Here is a 10036-nt window from a genome sequence, read left to right as displayed (position 1 = left end):
TTATGTGCTGATAAAACTTCTAAATTAAAAAATGCATTTTTAAGGAACATAGAACAGAAATACAAATTAAGAAAATAACCCACTTAATGTGTCTGTAAGTTTGTCGTCCTGTGGTGGTTTGCATGTTACTCTGATGCTGGAAGCTATTTTGCTGGTATGTCAAATGCCAGCAGGGTCACCCAAAGTTAACAGGTTTTAGTAGAATTTCCACAGTAAAAACAGACTATGAAGAAGGAAGCAGCTCCCTATTTTGGAAGGAGTAGCCACAGAAAACCTTATTCATAAATTTGAAACATTGTCAGATACTGAAGGACGAATGAATGGAAGTGTAATATTGTCAGATATAGTGCCAGAGGAAGGGCCCCTGAGATCACAGGCACTCGAAATGTCACTGATGAGGATCTGCTTTCTCAAAGTAGAGTGAACCATGATGACATTTGTGTAGTAAAGTCTGGGAGAGTGGAGCCTTTGGACCTTCATTTGCTGATAGGGCATGACTCAAAGTAAGAAAAAACAGCTGCATAAATCTAATAATGGGAACTTGGAATGTGTGAAGTATCAATCTAGGAAAACTGAAAGTGGTCAAGAATTAAATGAAAAAGAATACATAAATATATATCCTAGGCATTAGTGACTGAAATGCACTGGCATTGGCCATTTTGAATCAGAAAATCATCTGATTTACTATGCTGGGAATGACACAGCTAGAGACATGACATGGCATTCATTGTCAAAAGGGATATATATATATTTTTAAATCTTGAAGTATAATGCTCTTTTTGATAAGATTATATCTATCTGCCTTCAAGGAAATCCAAACAATAGAACTATTGTACAAAACTATGCGCCAATCATGAAAGCCAATGATGAAGAAATTGAAGAATTCTACCAACGTCTTCAGTCTGAAATTGATCAAACGTGTAATTAAGATCCATTGGTAATGACTAGCTACTGGAATGCAAAAGTTGGAAACAAAGAAGGAACGGCAGTTGGAAATATGGTCTTGGTGATATAAACAAAGCTGGAGAGTACATGATAGAATTTTGTAAGACCAACAAGTTCTTCATAGAAAATACATTTTTTAAATACACATGGATTTCTCCAATTTTAATACACAGAAATCAAATTGATTATATCTGTAGAAAGATGTAATGTAGGAGCTCACTATCTGCAGCTAAAATATGAGGCCAGAGGCTGAGGTGTGGAGCAGATCATGAATCACTCATATGTAAGTTTAGCTTGAAGTTGAAAATGAAAATAAGTTGACAAGAGTCCAAATATGACTTGAGTATATCTCACCTGAATTTCCAGAGTATCTCAAGAACAGATTTCATACATTAAACATTAATGATAGAGCAGTGATGAGCTGTGGGAGGACAACAAGAACATAATTTATGAAGAAAGCAAAAGGCCATTAAAAAGAAAGAAAAGATCAACAAGGATGTCAGAAGAGATCCTGAAACTTGTTCTTAATCATATAGAGTAGCTAAAAACAAAAACAAAAACAAAACAAAAAAAAAACGGAGGAAATGCTGATGTCAAAAAGCTGAACAGAAATTTCAAAGTAAAATATTATGGTGAAATGTGCAGAGACCTAGAGTTAGAAAACCAAAAGCGAATAACATACTCAGCATATATTAAACTGAAAGAGCTCCAGAAAAATTCAAACTCAAGTTGCAATATTGAAAGATTCTTTGGGCAAAATATTGAATGATTCAGGAAGCATCAAAAAAAGATGGAAAGAATACACAGAGTCACTGTACCCAAAAGAACTAGTTGGTATTCCACCATCTCTGGAAGTAACATGTGAGAAAGAACCAATGGTCCTGAATAAAGAAGTTCAAGCTTCACTGAAAGCATTAGCCATGCCCCGCCCCCGCAAAAAAAACCCCAAAACTTCAGCAATTGATATAATACCAACTGAAATGTTTCAACAAGCTGAGGAAGCACTGAAAGTACTTAAAGGTCTATGCTAGAAAATTTGGAAAAGTACTTGGCCAATTGACTGGAAGAGATCATCTTTGTACCCCTTTTAAAGAAAGGTGATGCAACAGAATGCTCAGATTATAGGACAATATTATTGCTATCACATGCAAGTAAAATTTTGCTGAAGATCATCCAAAAACAGTCGCAGCAGAACATTGACAGTGAGCTGCCAGAGGTTCAGATTGGATTCAGAAGAGGGCAAGGAACAAAGGATATCACTGCTGATGTCAGATGGATCTTGGCTGTACACCAGACAGATGTTTACTTGTGTTTTATTGACTATGCAAAGGCATTCAACTATGTGGAGCCTAATAAATTATAGATAACTTTGAGAAGAATGGGAATTCCAGAATACTTCATTGTGCTCATTCAGATCAAGAGACAGTTGTGCTAACAGAATAAGGGGCATAATATGAGGAAAGGTGTGCGTCAGGGTTGTTCAATCTGTCTTCATAATACTTATTAATAGTTATGCTGAGGAAATAGAGAAGCTGGATTATATGATGAGTGTGACATCAGGATTAGAGGACGACTAATTAACAACCTGAGATAGGCAAATGACACAAACACTTACTTAAAGTGAAGAGGTCTTGAAGGAAGCACTTGCTGATAAGATCAAGGAATGCTGTCTTCAGTGTGAATTTCAGCTCGATATAAAGAAGACTCAAGTCCTCACAACTGGACCAATAGTTAACATGAAAAATGGAGAAACGTTTGACTTTGTCAAGAGTTTTGTCTTGCTTGGGTTCACAATCAATGTTCATGGAAGCAACAATAAAGAGATCAAATAACAAGTTTCATTGGGTAAATTAGCTGCACAAGACATCTTTAGAGTGTTGAAAAGCAAGGAGGTTACTCTGAGGTCTAAGGTACATCTGGCCAAAGCTATAATAGTTTCAATTATCTCATACACATATCCAAGTTGGAGATTGGTATAGGAAGACTGAAGAATTGATGCATTTGAATTGTGGTTCTGGAGAAGAATACTGAAAATACAATGGACTGCTAAAAGGACAAACTGATCTGTCTTTACAGAAGGAAGGCCAGAGTGCTCCTTAGAGGCAAGGATGCCAGGATTGTATATGGCTATTGATTAAATTCATTGCTTCATGGCATTGACCTGATATTCAAGGTAACAGTAGGAAAAAGTAGAAGGATCTCCACAAGATGGATTGACACAATGGCTGTAATAGTGAATCAAACATAGGAACCATTTTAAGGATGGCACAAGTTCAGGCTGTGTTTCCTTCTGTTATGCCTAGGGTCATTATGGCTTGGTACCAACTCAACAGCAACTAGCAACAACAAAAGTGATTAAAGAGGTTAACCATGATTCTATCATGGGCTAAAGGCTACTAAATGAACTCCATCCTCCTGTTTCACTTCCCTGTGGTTGGGAGTGAGTCTATTGAGAAAATCAGTGAATAACCCCTAAATCTAATGTTACTTCTCCTGTGGTGTTGATCCACATGCAGAGCAAAACAAAACAAACTAACAACCTCACTGCCTTCTAGTGGATGCCACTTCACAGTGACTAATAGGGCAGAGTGGAACTGCATTGTGAGTGTCTGACATTTTAACTGCTTATGGGAGTAGAAAGTCATGTCTTTTTCCCACGGAGTGGCTGGTAGTTTTGAACTACTCCATAAAACTAAATTCACTACCATTGGGTCAATGTCAACTCATACTGTGCCTACAGGACAGAGTAGAAGTGTCCCTGTGAGCTTCTAAGACTTTACAAGGGTAGAAAGAGCATTGCCTCTCTTCCACAGAGCTCCTGGTAGCTTCGAACTGCTCATCTTATGCTTTGCAGCTCAACTCATAGTATTATATCCCCATTTGGGACAAAAGGCACAGAGTCCTTAAAGCCTAAACCCACATAGCAAATGAATGGCAGCACTGCAATTTCAACCCAGGCAGAGGCAAACATATAACTTTGAAACATACAGGAAAAGATTGAATGTATGTTTCAAAGATTTGGAGAATAAGCAAGTTGTGAACAGATCTGAGCTAACATTGAAGACATGGGAATAATTTATCATTTTCCATATGAGCCAATCACTAATATTTACGTAGCCTGCTTCCATTAAATTGGAGATGCCTACAGACCAGTGTGTTTCCCAAAGTGGGCGATACCACCTCTTTGTGGGAGGGGAGCACTGACATGATCAAGGGGAATAGAAAAATCAGATACCTCCATTTTATCTTGTGTTTTGATTATAGTATAAAGGTTTTTAATTGTCAGGAGGTGCGGTGAGTATTTTTTTTTTCTGAAAAGAGGGAAGTAGGTCAAATAAGTTTGGGAAACTATGTTGTAGAGAATATGACCCCTGCCCTCAAGGAGGTTACCACACATTGGTGAAAAAAAATTCATGTAAGAAGCAATCAGAAGACAATATGTAATTGTACCAAAATGTGTACATTGTTCAGGGCAGAGTGTGAATGATGGAGGGAAGAATGTAGGAGACATAACTGGTGTTATATATGGGCACGAGTAGGATTTTAGATAAACAATACTAAGTGAATAGAAGTACATGGAATTTCTAAAGTGCTTTAAGCAAAGGGCTTGACCTGACTTCACAGCACCAAATTAAAAATTGCTTGAGCTTTAATAATTGGGAAGAAACACAATTTAAATAATCTTTCCACATTTATCTGGTGTTTAATTATATACTCCAATTCCTCCCATAAATAATTTCATGAGTGAAATTTCAGGGACCTTACATGTCAAAAGAATCCTTGATTATGGCTTTTCATGTTTATGCTTAATAATAGAGGTGAGGAGAGTGACGTTGGGAAACATCCAGTTAGAGAGACAGAACAGAGTGTGTGTTAGCCTGGGTACTTTAGAGAAACAAATTTCAGAAACTCATGTATAAGACAGAGTTTTATATAAAGGCTAAGTGCACATCAAGTAAACATCCCAACCCATGCTGCCCAAGCCCACAAGTCCAACACTAACCCATATGTCCAACACCAATCCACAAAGTCCTCCTCCATCTCACAAAACACACACTATGATGCCGACTTCAGGAGGAAAGCCAAATCAGTGAACATGTAAGCATCTCAGTGCTGGCAGGGGTCTCCACACCACTGCTCCAGCACCCAGGGCTGCATTGGGGTAGGTACGTGTGACTTCTCCCTGGGGATGTCTTGCAGGAAGTGAGTCTTGCCAGCTGAAGCAGGGACCTGGCTAAGGCAGCTGCACCCTGGTCTGATCATCACAAAGCAAGAGACCCGAGAACTCAAAAGGCGAGGCTCACTGAGCAATTTATCCCTCTGCCCTTCAATTAACCCCACATATGTTTATCGGCCAGGTTGGCACAATAAACTACCTCAGAGTGCCTTAGAGCATAGATTCTGAAGCCAGTTTGGATTCAAATTCCAAGCTAAACACTTGTCAGGCTATGTGATTTCAGGTATGTTACTTGCCCTCTCTGTTACAGTTTCTTCATTGGGTCATGATAAAAATTAAGATGATGTCATACAGTGAACTACACAGAAAAGACTTGGCCAGATAATTGTAATAGGAGTAATACTAATATTTTAAAATACACATAAATGAGGTTTTCTCTCTGGCATTTATATGTGCGTGACCCTGTACTTAGTCACCCCAAGGTATTTCTGCCTGTGATGCTTAATAGGAGGGATGTGATTTGCGATAGAGGTGGAAAGAGGCAAGTACAGTGTTCATACATGGATGGAAAAAATATTAAGTTGATACCATGGTCCTGAAGCCAGGCTTTGTTATGAGAAATAATCTCTTCTAAAATCCTCTTACTCTCATTTGTCACAACAAAAATACCAGAGGACAGAGGAGCCCATGTTTCTTCTTCAATCTTTGAGGTTTGAACTTGTGACTTGCTGCTCCAGAGGGAAGAGACATGGGGGAGGTTATGGAAAGTGGGCCTAAGGGTCAGTGATTACAGAGAGAGACCCTGAGGTGGGAAAATTGGCAGTGGGGAAAGCCTGTGTCTTGTTTGCTCTCTTCTAAGCTAAAGCCTGATAGAGAACACCCATGCCTTAGGGACTTCTGCTTCCCTCCCCGTTTGTCACTCTGGAAGGTGACCCTTGTGAGGGTTTACAAGGCAGGAGAAATGTGGTCAGGTAGAGAGAGACCTGGGAGTAGCCCTTGGATTTTGCCAAAGGAAGTTCAGAATCCCCAGCCTAGCCCAGGTTGCATGCGAATTTCTGGGGCAGGATATCAAGCTGAAGGCTGCCAGAATTTGCATCTCTAGTCTAGGCAAGAATCCTGAATAGGTCAGTGGTGTGGCCTCCATGGTCCCCATCTTAGAAGCAAGACTGAAAGTGTACTCAGAAAACAACAGTACAGGCACCGCCAGCTTCAGTCCTTGGATACCCACACAAGAAGCAAATGTAAAGTCCCACTATGAGCAATAGTTGCTTTTGCAGTAGCAGATTGCAAGAACTTCTTCCATGGAACTTCTGAGTGCACTTGAACTGCCCACCTTTTTGCTAAGTGGCATATGCTAACTGTTTACACCAAAGAGGAGCTCCTTAATTTATTCAACCCTTTCTGAAGTGGTGACTTTAATCCTTTTCCTTTCTAAAGTGGGAGAAAGATGAGGCTTTCTACAACTCAAATAATTAAAGTCGTGGAAACCCAAAGGGGTAGCTCCACCTTGTCCTATAGGGTCACTGTGTTAGTCTGGGTCGACTAGAGAAACAAATTCATAGACACTCGTATGTGTATAAGAAAGAGCTTTATGTACAAGAGCAATTGAATATTGAAAAAATATCCCAGCCCAGCCCAGATCAAGTCCATAAATCCAATATTAGCCCATATGTCCAATACCAATCTATACATTCCTCTTCAGATTCACAAAGCACGTGCAATGACACTGAATGCAGGAAGATCACAGGCCAGTGGGTGGAAAGTCTTGTGGACCCAGCGGCAGTGGAGGCATCTCAGTGCTGCCAGGAGCCTCCACGTAGCTCCCTCAGCTCCAGGGCTCTAGGGTAGCTCCATGTCTTGTCCGCAGGAATGTCTCGCAGGGAGTGAGCATGTCTTGCCTCCAGTGAGCTATTTATCTCTGTTGAACCTCTAAATGTGGTCATCCAGCTGTGACCTGATTGACAGGCTAACCTCCTACCCTTCACTCTTAAGTCTCAAATTGACAACAGATTATGTAACTACCACAGTTGCTCTGAGTCAGATTTGAATCTATGGCAGGAAGTGTAATGTGTGTGTAAGGAAGTGGGGAATAGGATCCTTTAAATTGTGTTAGACCAGCTAAATGGAATTTTGCATTAGGTTCGAGGCAGACATTAAGCTGACTTGCATCCTTATCTCCATGAACATTACCCTTGGAGATTTTAAAGGGAGAAGAAAGGCAATGGAGGTTATATTGACCCTTGGCCTGACACCATTACACAATATCTTACTACGACCCTTCCTCAAACACTCTTACTCCACCATGTGAGCATTCAATAGATTCCCTCCCAAAAGATCATTTTGAATACCAATTTTTGTTTGGTTTTTAGATTTATCAAATTCAGATGTATTAACTTATTTTTGGTTTCAGAGAACAAGAAATTAGCTGTGAGTAACCAGAGCCCAGGCCAAGATATGATCACACTCACTTGTGGGTTTGGAGAAGTACTTCCATTTTTCCCCCAGAAAAATAAGGTGGCCTTATGAACAGAGTAGTGTTATGCTGTGCACCATCAAGTCAGTTATGACTCGTAGTAACTGACTTTCAATCCTAGAGTCTTTTTCACTTGGGTCCCACCTTCACAGTTCCAGTCCATTGCCCCCAACCCCTTATAGAGAGCTTCAAAGGACAGGTACTGCTTCTGGCCCCCCAGTCTTACTCTCCAGCACAAATGACCTCCTTTTCAACAGAGGAAGGCCTGCCCTCTTCCTGCTTCTTCCACTTTAGAATAGGACATTCAAGGAAATGCCACCAGGCTTGATTCTTTCCTCAGTGTATGATGCCAAACATAGTCACAACTGCAAACTGAGCATAGATTGAGAGTAGAAAATTCTAGTAATTAAGCACTTTGGCTTTGACACTGGACCGGATTTGGCCTGCCTCTCAGCCCTGCTACTTACTTCATAATCAAAATGTGAGCTGTAAAGATTTGTGAGCAATACTGCAACCACTTTAATTTGAATCAGCCACGTTTACGTATTATCAGTTTTTTTCATATATATTTTTCCTATACGTTTTCACTGTTTCCAATGAGCAAAACAAGAATTTGGAATGCTAATTACTATTTGGATCCAGCTTGGAGTTTGATTGCTCCAGTTTCTCGGTCATTATATGAGGTTGATATGGAGCAGTCAGTTGGAAAGTAGATAATGAATTTATAGAATTGCCCTTTTATCTACTCACTATTCTTTCTGTACACTATGTGTTTTATGGGCTGCCATGTATCCTAAGCCCACTTATATGTACAATGTGATTAATATTATTAGAAGAAATTTATATAAATATGACTTGACAATTAGAAATAATATGAGCACATCCACCAAATAGCTTCAATTGCTGGAGGGATGTTCTGTTGGCTAGTATCCTAATAAAACAGTTTTTCTTTTTTGCTGTTCCACTTGGAGTGGCTCTTGATTCAGTTCACTGCTTCAGGACATGGGCCTGATATTCAGGGCAACAACAGGAAAGTATATTTATCTCACTTGTCTCAGCTTTCTTTTCTGTAGAATGGAAATAATTATCGTTATGGCTGCATGGAGCTTCTGTGAGGAATAAAAGCAATCATGCTTTTAAGATTCTTAAGATTGTGTCCAGCTCCTGTTGACTTTATAATTATCTGTTCCTTCTCCTGCTCATCTCTCCAGTCTCAGCTCCTCGCTGTATTCCAACAATACTAGCAGTTTCCTGAACATTGCTGCTGCTGCTGTTTTAGTATACTCTTGAGGCAATTCTTACTCAAAGCCACTCTATATGGCTGCGTTAGGCCCGGTTGACCAGAGAAACAAATCCAGGGACACGCATATGTTTAAGAAAGAGCTATGTATCACTATGTAATTATAAACATTCCCGACCTGTCCAACTCAAGTCCATAAGTCTGATACTAGTCCATGCATTCCTCTTTAGGCTCACGGAGTTACAAACAATGATACAGAATGCAGGAAGTTCATGGTTTGCTGGTGGGTGCAAAGTCATGTTGAGTGTCTGTCTCTTCAAATAGACTTGACTTACTAAAAGAGGTACAAAGCCAAAGTCAGTTTCTTGTTCAACAGTCTACCTTTGGTATATGGAGAGATTCTGAGTTGTGTACAAATAGTGAATGGCTATCTGGATTTTCAACTCTGACCACTAAGTTCCCTGAGTTTTCCGAGTTGAGGTTAATTCTCCCTGGTCCTTCTAGATGCCCACAATTCCAATCTTGCAACACCAAGAAAAAGGCATTCTCCCAGATAAAAACCTCAATAGTAAAGAAAGCAGAAAATATTAAAAACTAGAACAAATTCAAATAAATCTTACAGGAGATCAAATGAGAGGGTGGTAAATTTTACCCTAACTGCTTCTGTACCTGTGTCAGTCTAGGTAGATGAGTGAAACAAATTCATGGAGACTCATGTGAATAAGAAAGAGGCTTATATACAAGAGCAACTGAATATTGATAAAACGTCCCAGCCCAGCCCAGATCAAGTCCATAAGTCCAATATTAGCCCATATGTTCAATAATTTATAAATTATCAAGGGTTCATGAGGGAGGGGGGAGCGGGGAAGGAGGGAGAAAAAAAGAAAAATGAGGAGATGATTCCAAGAGCCCAAGCAGGAAGGAAATGTTTTGAGAATGATGAGGGCAAAGAATGTATAAGTGTGCTTTATACAATTGACATATGTATGGATTGTGATAAGAGTTGTATGAGCCCCCCCCCAATAAAATGATTTTTTTAAAAAGAAACTCAGGAACCCAAGGGAGAGTGCTACCTGTTCTATAAGGTAGGAATGTACTCAATGGCAGTGAGTTGAATAAGTTAAATTTATGTGGTCATGTGGCTGGGTCCTGGCCATCAAGAAGCTTGAGAAATTCTGCTGGTGGTAGGTAGCTTCTAGAA

The sequence above is a fragment of the Echinops telfairi genome, unplaced genomic scaffold, assembly GCF_000313985.2.
Source record: "Echinops telfairi isolate 266 unplaced genomic scaffold, ASM31398v2 ScPeMD7_26;HRSCAF=91, whole genome shotgun sequence".
Taxonomy (NCBI): domain Eukaryota; kingdom Metazoa; phylum Chordata; class Mammalia; order Afrosoricida; family Tenrecidae; genus Echinops; species Echinops telfairi.
The sequence above is the reverse complement of the archived record's forward strand: the minus strand, read 5'-3'. Positions refer to the sequence as shown.